The sequence below is a fragment of the Daucus carota genome, chromosome 9 (assembly GCF_001625215.2).
Source record: "Daucus carota subsp. sativus chromosome 9, DH1 v3.0, whole genome shotgun sequence".
NCBI lineage: Eukaryota > Viridiplantae > Streptophyta > Magnoliopsida > Apiales > Apiaceae > Daucus > Daucus carota.
The window spans coordinates 23,023,636-23,039,010 of NC_030389.2; the positions used below are offsets into that span (position 1 = coordinate 23,023,636).

The following is a 15,375-nucleotide window of genomic DNA, read 5'->3' on the forward strand; positions in this document are numbered from 1 at the left end:
TTTTTGTCTACTATATTAAGTTGGAGAGAATGTTTTAAGTTACAGTGGTAATGACAAGAAAAAGTGAAGAGTTTCTTATCAAGGTTATATATACTATTGCAGAAATATAGCACTAATCCCCTACAATTTTCGTGTTTTCCATTTTGCATCAATGTCTTCTTCCATTATTCTTAGTATCAGTTACGACATAATAACTCTCAATTTTTCTAATCTTATAACTGAATCATTCAACGATTTTGCTAATCTTTTCTGGGTTTGGCATTTCAATCAATCTTTAAGCACCATAAGATATGTCCTTCGGGAAATGAATTGAACATTTCGCTTCCCCTCATATTTTGCCTACTTGGTTTTCAAAGTTATGCACTGTCCATTTCAGTGGGATAAGACTGTAAAAGAAATGGCTTCAGTGATTTCAAATCCAACAACGAGGAAAATAGTGCCTGAACTAATATACTTGATTCAAGATATTAACGGTGAAGATCAATATGATATTTTCCCAATATACCAGCTCTGTCCTAAGGACAAGAACAAACAATCATTCTTACATTCAGTGTGACAGTCCAGGAATCCGGGGGCCTGGATTCTGACGTCACCACACAAAACCTTTTAAAAACACCCTTGAAAACCTGTATTTTTTTTTTTTTTTTTTAAAGATAATGAAAATCCAAAAGATTTAAAACTTGAAAACATTTAATAAAAGATTTGAAAGACGTTAAATAAAAGATTTAAAAGAGAACATTTAAACCCCCCAAAACAACAGGATCGCATCCAGGTTACAGTATTGAAATTAGAATCTACCACTATTATTACACAACATCTCTTACCAAATCAGATCATCTTCGATAAGAAGAATCACTGTCAACTATTCCAGCTTGCACCAGCCTCATCAACTTTCCTGAACACTCTTCGACCACTGGATCCTCAACTCTGTCTCCTCGCCTAGCATTGGCCTTACTCACAATCTCAATCAATCATCTCATCTTTAAGCCTTTCTGAAATGGTTAGAAAGGAATAGCAAGGGTGAGCAACAATGCTCCGCAAGTAGTAATAAACAGTGATAATTCTGAAATGATATAACAGAAGTTCAAGAGTTCAAGATATAAAAGGATTCAACCTGAGTTCACGAGTTTAGGTATTGTATAAGAAAATCACAATACCTTGCAGCAATTGAATACTGAGGAATTCAATTTTTCCAAAAGAATTATTGAATTGGACTATCACATTTTAATTAAAACCAAGGTTAGGCAGCTGATCAGTTCCGCACTAACCCCGAGCAGGCCCCGCCATGCTCTATCACTGGATCCAAGGCACTCATTGGCCTAACATGACCACGAATCTGGTCCACAGGTTTATATAAAAACAATAATCCAATTCTATAATTCAATAACAGGTCAACGTATAACAACAAAACATAAACACAATCAATATCAATGATAGAATAATTCCAAATCAAACTTTGATAATCAACTTTTCATAAACCAGAGTCCATCCTTCCATAAATCATAGTTCAGGAAATCCTTAACTATTCAGTATCCTCCATTATCGGCTAAGCAACTGAATTCAGCCTGCTAACCAGCATGACAATGGCGGTTTGAATAATCAAGAAGATCCCAATTCATTCAAAGCTCTAACTATCACTGAGCAACACATGCTTCAATGACAATCTGAACTTCGAATTAATTTGTAAAACTGGAATTATCTGAATTTTTGAGGTTTAGAAAAGGATGGATAAAATATTTACACTGTCAAATATGAAAAGAGAGGAACGAATATTTGCAACACATACGAAAAGAATGGATCAGAATAATCGCAAGATATCCAAAAGAAGGGTTCAGGATACTTGCCTTAAATCTGACTCCCGTCTCACAGCTCATTCTCATCTTTCCACCTTCATACTCTATGCATATCATAGTCTCTAAACCATCTCTGGCTATACCCTATTCGCCACACCACTTCTCTTACTCGATTCATCCCTTATTCGCTTTGCAATACCATTCCGACTTTCTGACGTCTTCGAGCATACACGTCTCGTCCAAATCCTTTACGAGAATAAGATAATACCATAGTCACTAAACAATATATCGCATATACATATCACGTATATCGATACCTACTTATATACCCCTTTAAACTTATCACATATCACTTAACACGTAATCATGCTTTGACTCTACCATATAGTCAAGTCATATTCCACATAACATATTACCAATCATTTATCATATGAATCCTATCGAAAATCCGACATCATCTCGTCTATTTATTAGACTATCCACCTGTTATCCTATCTCAATCAACAATCAACCAACCAAATCCAATCATTATAATCCATATCCTCTTATCCAATATCAATCAACTCACGACACTATGTCATCCAAATCATTTATCATGTATATAATATCAAGAATAAACATATATATCACGTAGTCATCAATTAATAACAATCCAATAACATATAATCACCTTCGGCACCTTTAACAACAATTATTCACATTCTCGACTCCATCATATTATTATGTCATATTAAAATAGACTTTATAAGCTTCCATCTCTCTTTCGTTTCACTTGATTCCGACGTACATATCAAAAGATATGTTCAAAACCGTTTTCTCACTCTCTATCGACACATAACACATCAAATAGGTAGTAATCTTCATATAGCACATAAGGTTTCCCACCCCAATTGATGTCAAATCAATTCTTGGGTCAAAAATGATTTTTCGGGAATTTTCTGGAATTTTTAAACATTTTTCGGAATTAAAATCGATAAAAGAATCACTTTTCAGATAAATAATCAAGTCCCAAATACTTGAAATTGGACTTGAAATCATTCATAAACAGTTGTCGAGCCTTGAACATAATTTGGAAAAATATTTTAAAGCTCGAAACTATTTTTCGAAATTTTTAAATCAAAAAGGATAATTAAATCCAATTAATTAATTAATTAAAATCAATTAATAATTAATTAAAATAATTAATCAATTAATATTTAAATTAATTGACCAATTAAAATAATTAATTACTAATTAAAAGTAATTAATAAACTAATTTAGATTTATTTTTGAATAAATAAATAATTAAAAACTATTTTTGGAATTTAAAATAATTAAATAAAACAATTTTTGACAATTAAATTCAAAAGGTTTAAAGTGTAAACTTTTGAAAGTTTTGTCCAGGGTTTAAAGTGTAAACTCTGAAAAGTTTAGGGTCTGTCTTGCTAAAACAGAAACGAGAATACTAAAACTTCACTGTTTCCAAAAGCCAGGGTACCAAACGGTAATTTGATACCGCCGGCGCCCCGACTCGCCGGAAACGGCGTTGCAGACCGCCGTTCGACCCCAGAACCTCCAGACCAGTTACACACACTCCTAGCATCACATATATACACTCAAAATCATTAAAGGCGGCCGATTATGGCCGGAAAACGATGAAGAACAGGGCTCACCGCCGGCTAGCTTCGCAGCTCCGGCGGGGACGCTCCTGGCTTCCTCCACACACCTTCTTATCATCAAACGATTCCCCTCTTCAAGCTCTACACGATGATTCCAACAAAAACAGCCCAGATTTACAGGATAAGAAACCCCCAAACCCAATTTGAAACATTCAAACTCGCTCAAGAACCCTAGTTTACAATTTCGAAGAATCAAACACATATTTGAGCATGTTACTGGACTCAAAATCTAACATATGATATATGAAAACGAATGGCAGAAGATGCTCTACAACATGGAATCATCAAAACAATCAAACAACATCGTTTGCAAAAATTCACTATTCAAATCATAGTACTTCGAATTTTAAACCTTCAATTACTCCCTACCTGTGAATCTCATGTTGTTTTTGATGATTGATCTGGGTTCTACTCTTCGATATCTTCGATTTGACTATTCGCACGCTTGATTCTGACTCCAATAACGCCTTCAAATCCACGTTTGATTATGAAGAACACGAAGAACACCGCTCGGTTTCTCTCGGTATTCGTGCAGAGAAACTGGTGAAATGATTTCTACGGTGAAAATAAGCTCTAGAAAGATATATTTATATTTACAAATAATTGGTACCCCTTTGGATCGTTTATGACATGAAAATACATATTTAGTAGCTTTATATTAATAAAGCGGGGTCCAATCGATACTGGTTTTCGAGATAATCATCAAAACGGGGCTTTTTAACTCAATTATTGGTCTGCGGGTCCCATGGCAATTATGACAAGATAAGGATGAAGAAAATATCTCGTTTCACGTTTATCGAGACAAACTGGATAATTATCAACAATTACAATACCCGAAAAACTCCGCCGGACCGACTCCGGGGAAAACCGTACTCCGGATCGAAAAAGTCAAAACACGAAAAATGTCCGGAATATTCAAATTAGGCTAAAGGTCAGTTTTGTTGAAACTTCCGGGAAGAAAATTTGGCACACCGTTACGAGTGGACGGTTTTACGGAAGTCAAATAATTAATAATTAAATATAAATATACACAATTAAATCCATAAATCGATTATAACATTATCTAACATTCCATAAATCGATATGAAAATATCCAAATAAACTATATTTTCTCCTGAGCATATAGAAATTGAAATCTCTCAAATACGAACACATACGAGCATTCAGCTCAATAAACTAGATAACCCAAAATTCACAAAAATTCATATATTAATCATATAATACTCATAATTAACCATAATTAATTAACAAACAAATTCACCAATACCACTTAATCACATAACACATATATTCACATAATATTCATACAGAATTTTCAAAATAATATACGAAAATCCGTTTTGAAAATACAATTATTTATTAATAACACAATAACCCGGGTTTAAGTATAAAACCTTGAAAATTCTTTAAATTGGAATAAAATATTAAATCTTATTCCTTCTTTGAAGAAAATCACTCTTAATACTAATAAAAATATATTTTTAAAAATCCGGGTCATTACAATCTACCCTCCTTATAGGGATTCCGTCCTCGGAATCAGAGAAAGAAGGAGAACGCATAATTAGTATAATCCATATTGATCCACATAACAAGTATAATCACATACACACTATTCACATAATCAGATCACTATTCCATTAAAGCCAACAATTATATTTAGACAAATAGATTTATAATAATTAAATCTAAATTTAATAATATGGGATATTACATTCTACCCCCCATATAAGGATTCCGTCCTCGGAATCCTCCGAAGAAACTAAAACGTACACACTTCGTAATATCATATCGTCATCCACCTTCGATTGATCTTGGCATACCTTTGACTTTAATGGAAAAGGAAAATCACACTTTCGCGATTGCAAAATTCATTTCCCAAGAATCGATCTTTGGGAATTTTCGAATAGAACAAGATGTTTTCAAAATAGGTGACATTGGAATACAAGAATGACTGGGAGATCAATACGATCAAATGAACTTAATGTTGCGTGTCCATATTAGACACTACTAAAGGTTGTTAACCTTCTTGTAATCACAACACACACAAGTGATGGCGTCCCATCCAACTCCTATCACACAGACAGGTATACCTTGTGTCCCCTATACATAGGGTTGTTCATCCCAATCAAATTGAAGAAAGGTCAAGGAATATCAACGAATGTCAAAGAATCTCGAGAATATCAAAGAACATCAAGGAATATCAAGGATGATGAAAGAATATCAAGGAATTCCACTGTCTCTTCATAAACACGCCTTTATCATACACCGATTCAATACTAACTCACACCAATAATCAATATCATTATCATCTTAGAATTTGAGAAATTGAAGATCTCATTTATCAAAACTTTTATAGAAAAGATATCATGATAATATCTCACTGATGAGAAAACAATCAAAAGAATTTTTAGTTGAAGAGAGATATTGCCAAGGTCTTCTCAAATTCCCACTCTACTTTACGAAATCGTTATTCAATTTATGTTATCCTTTCAACGTTCTCGACAATCAATCGATTTGACTCGTAATAGTCTCGTAAGATGTCATCGTAGACGTTATCGTCCGTAATAACTCTGGCCCAAGTAGTTTACATTCTTCTTCTTTATCCCAGTTGCCTTTGAAATCCATAGCACAAACACGTAACGTATCTTCGATTGTCTGGATCATCAACCTGTGGGTTATGGGCCCACCTTGATGCCATTTGAAATCCCGATTAACTTGAAGCGTTGTCGTCGAGGACTAACGTTCTAATTGACTCGTAGACATCATCTCTAATAACTGGACTCAATTCCACATACTCTCTATCATGCACTTCTCATCTATCAACCTCTATCTACAAATCTCTCCTTCTAATTCAGTACAACTCATATCTTACAGTAACTCTTCACATCTCACTAAAACAATATACCTTTTCCAAATATCTGACATGGTCAACATACTATGAACCATGCATCTTTATCATTCTCAAATCAATACCATAGACCATTTTTAACTATGCAGTATAGTCAGAATACTCTGAACTCTGCATTTTCACCATTCTCAACTCAATCATTTACTATCAAACTCTTCTATATAGGTCTAATACTGACCTTTTCCACAATTCACTATCTCAATTAATCAACATACTAGAAATCATACGTCTAAACTTAAGAATCCTAATCTCTTTAAATATCCCCACTTAACTTGATCATCTAACTAAACTCTATGCTTCACTCACATTTCTAGACTATTCCTAAATAGTCCGACCATACCTCTATGTGAGGTTACACCACATTCTTCTCTAGAAAACCTATAACTAGGATCTATATTCTAATTTCAAATACTTATAACCTGTTGCTCTGATACCAACTGTGACAGTCCAGGAATCCGGGGGCCTGGATTCTGACGTCACCACACAAAACCTTTTAAAAACACCCTTGAAAACCTGTATTTTTTTTTTTTTTTTTAAAGATAATGAAAATCCAAAAGATTTAAAACTTGAAAACATTTAATAAAAGATTTGAAAGACGTTAAATAAAAGATTTAAAAGAGAACATTTAAACCCCCCAAAACAACAGGATCGCATCCAGGTTACAGTATTGAAATTAGAATCTACCACTATTATTACACAACATCTCTTACCAAATCAGATCATCTTCGATAAGAAGAATCACTGTCAACTATTCCAGCTTGCACCAGCCTCATCAACTTTCCTGAACACTCTTCGACCACTGGATCCTCAACTCTGTCTCCTCGCCTAGCATTGGCCTTACTCACAATCTCAATCAATCATCTCATCTTTAAGCCTTTCTGAAATGGTTAGAAAGGAATAGCAAGGGTGAGCAACAATGCTCCGCAAGTAGTAATAAACAGTGATAATTCTGAAATGATATAACAGAAGTTCAAGAGTTCAAGATATAAAAGGATTCAACCTGAGTTCACGAGTTTAGGTATTGTATAAGAAAATCACAATACCTTGCAGCAATTGAATACTGAGGAATTCAATTTTTCCAAAAGAATTATTGAATTGGACTATCACATTTTAATTAAAACCAAGGTTAGGCAGCTGATCAGTTCCGCACTAACCCCGAGCAGGCCCCGCCATGCTCTATCACTGGATCCAAGGCACTCATTGGCCTAACATGACCACGAATCTGGTCCACAGGTTTATATAAAAACAATAATCCAATTCTATAATTCAATAACAGGTCAACGTATAACAACAAAACATAAACACAATCAATATCAATGATAGAATAATTCCAAATCAAACTTTGATAATCAACTTTTCATAAACCAGAGTCCATCCTTCCATAAATCATAGTTCAGGAAATCCTTAACTATTCAGTATCCTCCATTATCGGCTAAGCAACTGAATTCAGCCTGCTAACCAGCATGACAATGGCGGTTTGAATAATCAAGAAGATCCCAATTCATTCAAAGCTCTAACTATCACTGAGCAACACATGCTTCAATGACAATCTGAACTTCGAATTAATTTGTAAAACTGGAATTATCTGAATTTTTGAGGTTTAGAAAAGGATGGATAAAATATTTACACTGTCAAATATGAAAAGAGAGGAACGAATATTTGCAACACATACGAAAAGAATGGATCAGAATAATCGCAAGATATCCAAAAGAAGGGTTCAGGATACTTGCCTTAAATCTGACTCCCGTCTCACAGCTCATTCTCATCTTTCCACCTTCATACTCTATGCATATCATAGTCTCTAAACCATCTCTGGCTATACCCTATTCGCCACACCACTTCTCTTACTCGATTCATCCCTTATTCGCTTTGCAATACCATTCCGACTTTCTGACGTCTTCGAGCATACACGTCTCGTCCAAATCCTTTACGAGAATAAGATAATACCATAGTCACTAAACAATATATCGCATATACATATCACGTATATCGATACCTACTTATATACCCCTTTAAACTTATCACATATCACTTAACACGTAATCATGCTTTGACTCTACCATATAGTCAAGTCATATTCCACATAACATATTACCAATCATTTATCATATGAATCCTATCGAAAATCCGACATCATCTCGTCTATTTATTAGACTATCCACCTGTTATCCTATCTCAATCAACAATCAACCAACCAAATCCAATCATTATAATCCATATCCTCTTATCCAATATCAATCAACTCACGACACTATGTCATCCAAATCATTTATCATGTATATAATATCAAGAATAAACATATATATCACGTAGTCATCAATTAATAACAATCCAATAACATATAATCACCTTCGGCACCTTTAACAACAATTATTCACATTCTCGACTCCATCATATTATTATGTCATATTAAAATAGACTTTATAAGCTTCCATCTCTCTTTCGTTTCACTTGATTCCGACGTACATATCAAAAGATATGTTCAAAACCGTTTTCTCACTCTCTATCGACACATAACACATCAAATAGGTAGTAATCTTCATATAGCACATAAGGTTTCCCACCCCAATTGATGTCAAATCAATTCTTGGGTCAAAAATGATTTTTCGGGAATTTTCTGGAATTTTTAAACATTTTTCGGAATTAAAATCGATAAAAGAATCACTTTTCAGATAAATAATCAAGTCCCAAATACTTGAAATTGGACTTGAAATCATTCATAAACAGTTGTCGAGCCTTGAACATAATTTGGAAAAATATTTTAAAGCTCGAAACTATTTTTCGAAATTTTTAAATCAAAAAGGATAATTAAATCCAATTAATTAATTAATTAAAATCAATTAATAATTAATTAAAATAATTAATCAATTAATATTTAAATTAATTGACCAATTAAAATAATTAATTACTAATTAAAAGTAATTAATAAACTAATTTAGATTTATTTTTGAATAAATAAATAATTAAAAACTATTTTTGGAATTTAAAATAATTAAATAAAACAATTTTTGACAATTAAATTCAAAAGGTTTAAAGTGTAAACTTTTGAAAGTTTTGTCCAGGGTTTAAAGTGTAAACTCTGAAAAGTTTAGGGTCTGTCTTGCTAAAACAGAAACGAGAATACTAAAACTTCACTGTTTCCAAAAGCCAGGGTACCAAACGGTAATTTGATACCGCCGGCGCCCCGACTCGCCGGAAACGGCGTTGCAGACCGCCGTTCGACCCCAGAACCTCCAGACCAGTTACACACACTCCTAGCATCACATATATACACTCAAAATCATTAAAGGCGGCCGATTATGGCCGGAAAACGATGAAGAACAGGGCTCACCGCCGGCTAGCTTCGCAGCTCCGGCGGGGACGCTCCTGGCTTCCTCCACACACCTTCTTATCATCAAACGATTCCCCTCTTCAAGCTCTACACGATGATTCCAACAAAAACAGCCCAGATTTACAGGATAAGAAACCCCCAAACCCAATTTGAAACATTCAAACTCGCTCAAGAACCCTAGTTTACAATTTCGAAGAATCAAACACATATTTGAGCATGTTACTGGACTCAAAATCTAACATATGATATATGAAAACGAATGGCAGAAGATGCTCTACAACATGGAATCATCAAAACAATCAAACAACATCGTTTGCAAAAATTCACTATTCAAATCATAGTACTTCGAATTTTAAACCTTCAATTACTCCCTACCTGTGAATCTCATGTTGTTTTTGATGATTGATCTGGGTTCTACTCTTCGATATCTTCGATTTGACTATTCGCACGCTTGATTCTGACTCCAATAACGCCTTCAAATCCACGTTTGATTATGAAGAACACGAAGAACACCGCTCGGTTTCTCTCGGTATTCGTGCAGAGAAACTGGTGAAATGATTTCTACGGTGAAAATAAGCTCTAGAAAGATATATTTATATTTACAAATAATTGGTACCCCTTTGGATCGTTTATGACATGAAAATACATATTTAGTAGCTTTATATTAATAAAGCGGGGTCCAATCGATACTGGTTTTCGAGATAATCATCAAAACGGGGCTTTTTAACTCAATTATTGGTCTGCGGGTCCCATGGCAATTATGACAAGATAAGGATGAAGAAAATATCTCGTTTCACGTTTATCGAGACAAACTGGATAATTATCAACAATTACAATACCCGAAAAACTCCGCCGGACCGACTCCGGGGAAAACCGTACTCCGGATCGAAAAAGTCAAAACACGAAAAATGTCCGGAATATTCAAATTAGGCTAAAGGTCAGTTTTGTTGAAACTTCCGGGAAGAAAATTTGGCACACCGTTACGAGTGGACGGTTTTACGGAAGTCAAATAATTAATAATTAAATATAAATATACACAATTAAATCCATAAATCGATTATAACATTATCTAACATTCCATAAATCGATATGAAAATATCCAAATAAACTATATTTTCTCCTGAGCATATAGAAATTGAAATCTCTCAAATACGAACACATACGAGCATTCAGCTCAATAAACTAGATAACCCAAAATTCACAAAAATTCATATATTAATCATATAATACTCATAATTAACCATAATTAATTAACAAACAAATTCACCAATACCACTTAATCACATAACACATATATTCACATAATATTCATACAGAATTTTCAAAATAATATACGAAAATCCGTTTTGAAAATACAATTATTTATTAATAACACAATAACCCGGGTTTAAGTATAAAACCTTGAAAATTCTTTAAATTGGAATAAAATATTAAATCTTATTCCTTCTTTGAAGAAAATCACTCTTAATACTAATAAAAATATTTTTTTAAAAATCCGGGTCATTACATTCAGCTTGGTTTCCAAATCAACGGGACGTAAGGATTTCTCTATGCGGCAAGGTTGTATCACAATCGGAAGATGAAGTTGACATATATGACCATAATATTACAGATTACCATATTTTGCAAACGAACTGTGCTTACTGTTCGATGCAATGCATGCTTTACAGAGTTGTTTATGGTATGTATGTTTAAATATTTTTTACTATATCATCCAACATGTTTTCAATTTTTTTATATTTAGCTTGAGTAGAATATAATTTTACATTGTAACTGCATTCCCTATACAGTTTAGTAATTCATGTAGAACCAATGGTGCGTAAAATACTATAATGTTCTGTTAAGCATGCTATTTGTAAGTTTGGCATTGAAGCATCAAGACATCAAGATCTCCAGTGAGCAGAATCCCATGCATTCCAGTTTGGGAATGGAAACTTATAGAGTTGAGAGTTAGCATTCTTAAGGATTACAATGGATTTCTACCCCGCGTGCGTAGAAGCGGGCAAGGATTCCTAGTTTACGAAAAAGATTAGAACCATCTCATATTTGTATATAAATTTCAAATCTAGTGAAAAAAATAAATACATATAAAATATGATCCTAGATATAAGCATAAATTCAGTTCTATATTAATTTTTACAAAATGATGTTACATGAATATTTGAACATGATGTATGGTTCTTATTAATATTAATCCACTAAAGTTTTAAGTAAATAGTCATAATAATTTCTTAATATGTTTTATAAGTTTTAATTATCATAAAATACAATTTATTCATTGATATATGCATTAATTATATTTGGTGGATCTTAAATTATCAAGTTAAAAAATTGAAAACTCATATGCGGTTTGGATCCGGATCTCAATATATATTTATAATTAGTTTATATCAAAAAGTTTGTCTAGTGTGTGCTCATGTGCAGTTAAACTCAAATTTGAACACAATAAAAATAAAACTATATTGAGCATATAGGTAGGTGCTACAATAGTATTAATATTTATTCAATATAATATTACAATTCTTATTAAACGTAACAACTCCTGGTGGTGCAATGTTCAATGCAGGATTCTTCATGTTTGTTAAGAATCAAGCTGATAGTGTAGCACGTAAGCTTGCTAGATTATTTTATTAATTAGTTAACTAGTGAAAAAAGCCGCGCTTTGCGGCGGCGTGATAAATTTTGATATTAATCAGTATTATAATAGTATAAAAAATATTTTGAGTCATCCTGTCAAATACAATACTAATATAATGATAAAAATATCTAATTTTATCATAAAATTATGATAATTATCACTATAATTATTCTAATTATGATAAAATTAAAGATTATAATTGGATAGAAATTGATAAATATTAATTTGGGCCGCCCTCCCCTCAAACACAATACTAATCTAGAATCTTTTTTAGAAATTTTGATACGAATTAATATTATAATTGCATAAAAGTTATTTTGAGCCATGTTCCTGTAAAACATATCATTAATAAAAAATTAGAAGAATTGTTTTTTTAAAAATATTTGTTCTATGATTGTTATTTTGAATATAATAAGATTTTAAATTATGTTTTATCTATGATTGTTAGTTTGAATAAATATAATTTCACTCCTTTTAAAATTCCTAATTAAGAAGAGAATGGTATCATCTTTAGAATCCAATAAAAAAAGGAATTGGATTAGCTTTAGAATTCTTAGGCATAATTTTTTGAATTATAACTATATTTTTTCTCCGAAATTTAAGAAAAAACAGAAAACTGAATAGAAGGATTCTAGAGACGCTCGCATCAGTTTTTTTAAAAATATTTGTTCTATGATTGTTATTTTGAATATAATAAGATTTTAAATTATGTTTTATCTATGATTGTTAGTTTGAATAAATATAATTTCACTCCTTTTAAAATTCTTAAATAAGAAGAGAATGGTATCATCTTTAGAATCCAATAAAAAAAAGAATTGGATTAGCTTTAGAATTCTTAGGCATAATTTTTTGAATTATAACTATATTTTTTCTCCGAAATTTAAGAAAAATCAGAAGACTGAATAGAAGGATTCTAGAGACGTTGAATATAATAAGATTTTAAATTATGTTTTATCTATGATTGTTAGTTTGAATAAATATAATTTCACTCCTTTTAAAATTCTTAAATAAGAAGAGAATGGTATCATCTTTAGAATCCAATAAAAAAAAGAATTGGATTATCTCTAGAATTCTTAGGCATAATTTTTTGAATTATAACTATATTTTTTCTCCAAAATTTAAAAAAAATCAGAAGACCGAATCGAACGATTCTAGAGACGCCCCGCATCCTCCTTTATATATATATAGTTAAAAAAGCCGCGCTTCGCGGCGGCGTGATAAATTTTGATATGAATCCGTATTATAATAGCATAAAAATTATTTTGAGTCATCTTCCCGTTAAACATATCACAAATAAAAAATATTATAATTGGCATAAAAAATTTTTAAGTGGTCATTCTGTCAAACACAATATTAATAATAAAATTAGTTCGAACATCCTCCCGTCAAAAACAATATTAATCCATAATTATTATTTTTATGATAAAATTAAATATTATAATTTAGATCGAAATTAGTTTGAGCCGCTACCTTGTCAAACACAATATTAATAAGAAAACATAATAATTTAGATATTAGTTTGAGTCGCCTTACTGTCAAACACAATAGTAATAAAAATTATTCTAATTATGATAAAATTAAAGATTATAATTGGATAAAAAGTATTTTAAACTGTGGTCCCATTTTAACAAAAAATAATAATATTATAACATAGATAAAAAATTATTTTAGCTACTTTCACGTCAAACATAATACTAATAGAAAATTTATTATTATTTAGATAAAAAATAGTTTGGGCCGCCTCCCGTGCCCGTCAAACACAATACTAATCAAGAATTATTTACATTAACATAAAATCAATTACGTTAAAAAAAATAAAAAAATCAATATATGAAACCTGTTTTATATATATTATTTTATTTGTTATTTATTTTTATTTTTTATTCCTATTTATTAGTTAAAAATTATTATTCTTTTATGTTTCTAATTTTTTTGCTATGAGTTTTTTTAATGATTATTATCTTTACAATCCTTTATTTTCTATTCGAAATTTAAGAAAATTATAAGACTAAATCGAAAATGAAAATAATAATAATAATTTTATATATCTTATATCTTATAGAAAATAAGAATTGTACATATTACCTTACAAATTTTAAATATAAATTATTTTTTATCTATTATTGCTATTTTAAATAAATATAATCATATTTCTTTTAGAATTACTAAATAAGAAAAGAATTTTATCATATTTAGAATTCAATAAGAAAATAATTGTATTACTTTTAGAATTCTTGAACTTGATTTTTTGGATTATAGTGAATAAAGTCGCGCTTCGCGGCGGCGTTATAAATTTTGATACGAATTAGTATTATAAGAGAATAAAAATTATAAAAATTATGTTGAGTCATCTTCCGGTTAAACATATCACTAATAAAAAAATATTACGATTAGTATAAAAACTTGTTTAAGTGGTCATCCCGTCAAACACAATGCTAATAATAAAATTAGTTTGAACCGCCCACCCGTCAAAGACAACATTGACCCATAATTATTAATTTTATGACAAAATTAAATATTATAATATATCAAAATTAGTTTGAGTCTCTCTCTTATCAAACACAATACTAATAACAAAATATTATAATTTAGATATTAGTTTGAACAATTCCACGTCACCTATTTTGAATAAATAAAATCCTATTCCTTTTATCATTCCCAAATAAGAAAAAGAATTGTATTATCTTTACAATCTTTTCATCTTTATAATACTTGAACCTAATTTTTAGATGATAATTTTATTTTCAATTTGAAATTTAAAGAAATTATAAGACGAAATTGAACAATTCTTAATAATATTTTCTATATTAAATTTAAGAATATTATTTTTTTGATATATAAATTGTATTACAATCTTTTTGAATCCTTGAACCTGATTTTTTGAATCATAATTTTACCGCAAAGTCCAAACTAACATTCTCACGAAGATAAGATTGAAGATTAATTTACACAAAGAAATCTTGCGCCTTTTGTTTGGAGATGTTCTTAGGAGTGTACTCCGTGGATAGTGAAATCTTTTATAGCATTGAACTTAAAGCCTGACGAAC

The 15,375-nt window shown here is 31.2% G+C and overlaps 2 long non-coding RNA genes across 2 annotated transcripts; both read right to left on the minus strand.

Annotated features, from left to right (window-relative positions):
- Nucleotides 1-711: 711 nt before the first annotated feature.
- LOC135149327 (uncharacterized) lies at nucleotides 712-4,398 on the minus strand. Its single transcript, XR_010287730.1, has 3 exons — nucleotides 3,821-4,398; nucleotides 1,845-2,039; nucleotides 712-992 (listed from the first exon to the last, which is right to left on the minus strand). It is a non-coding gene; the product is annotated as an uncharacterized LOC135149327 (long non-coding RNA).
- Nucleotides 4,399-6,943: 2,545 nt separating this feature from the next.
- Nucleotides 6,944-10,643, minus strand: LOC135149324 (uncharacterized). Its single transcript, XR_010287725.1, has 3 exons — nucleotides 10,066-10,643; nucleotides 8,090-8,284; nucleotides 6,944-7,237 (listed from the first exon to the last, which is right to left on the minus strand). It is a non-coding gene; the product is annotated as an uncharacterized LOC135149324 (long non-coding RNA).
- Nucleotides 10,644-15,375: the final 4,732 nt, after the last annotated feature.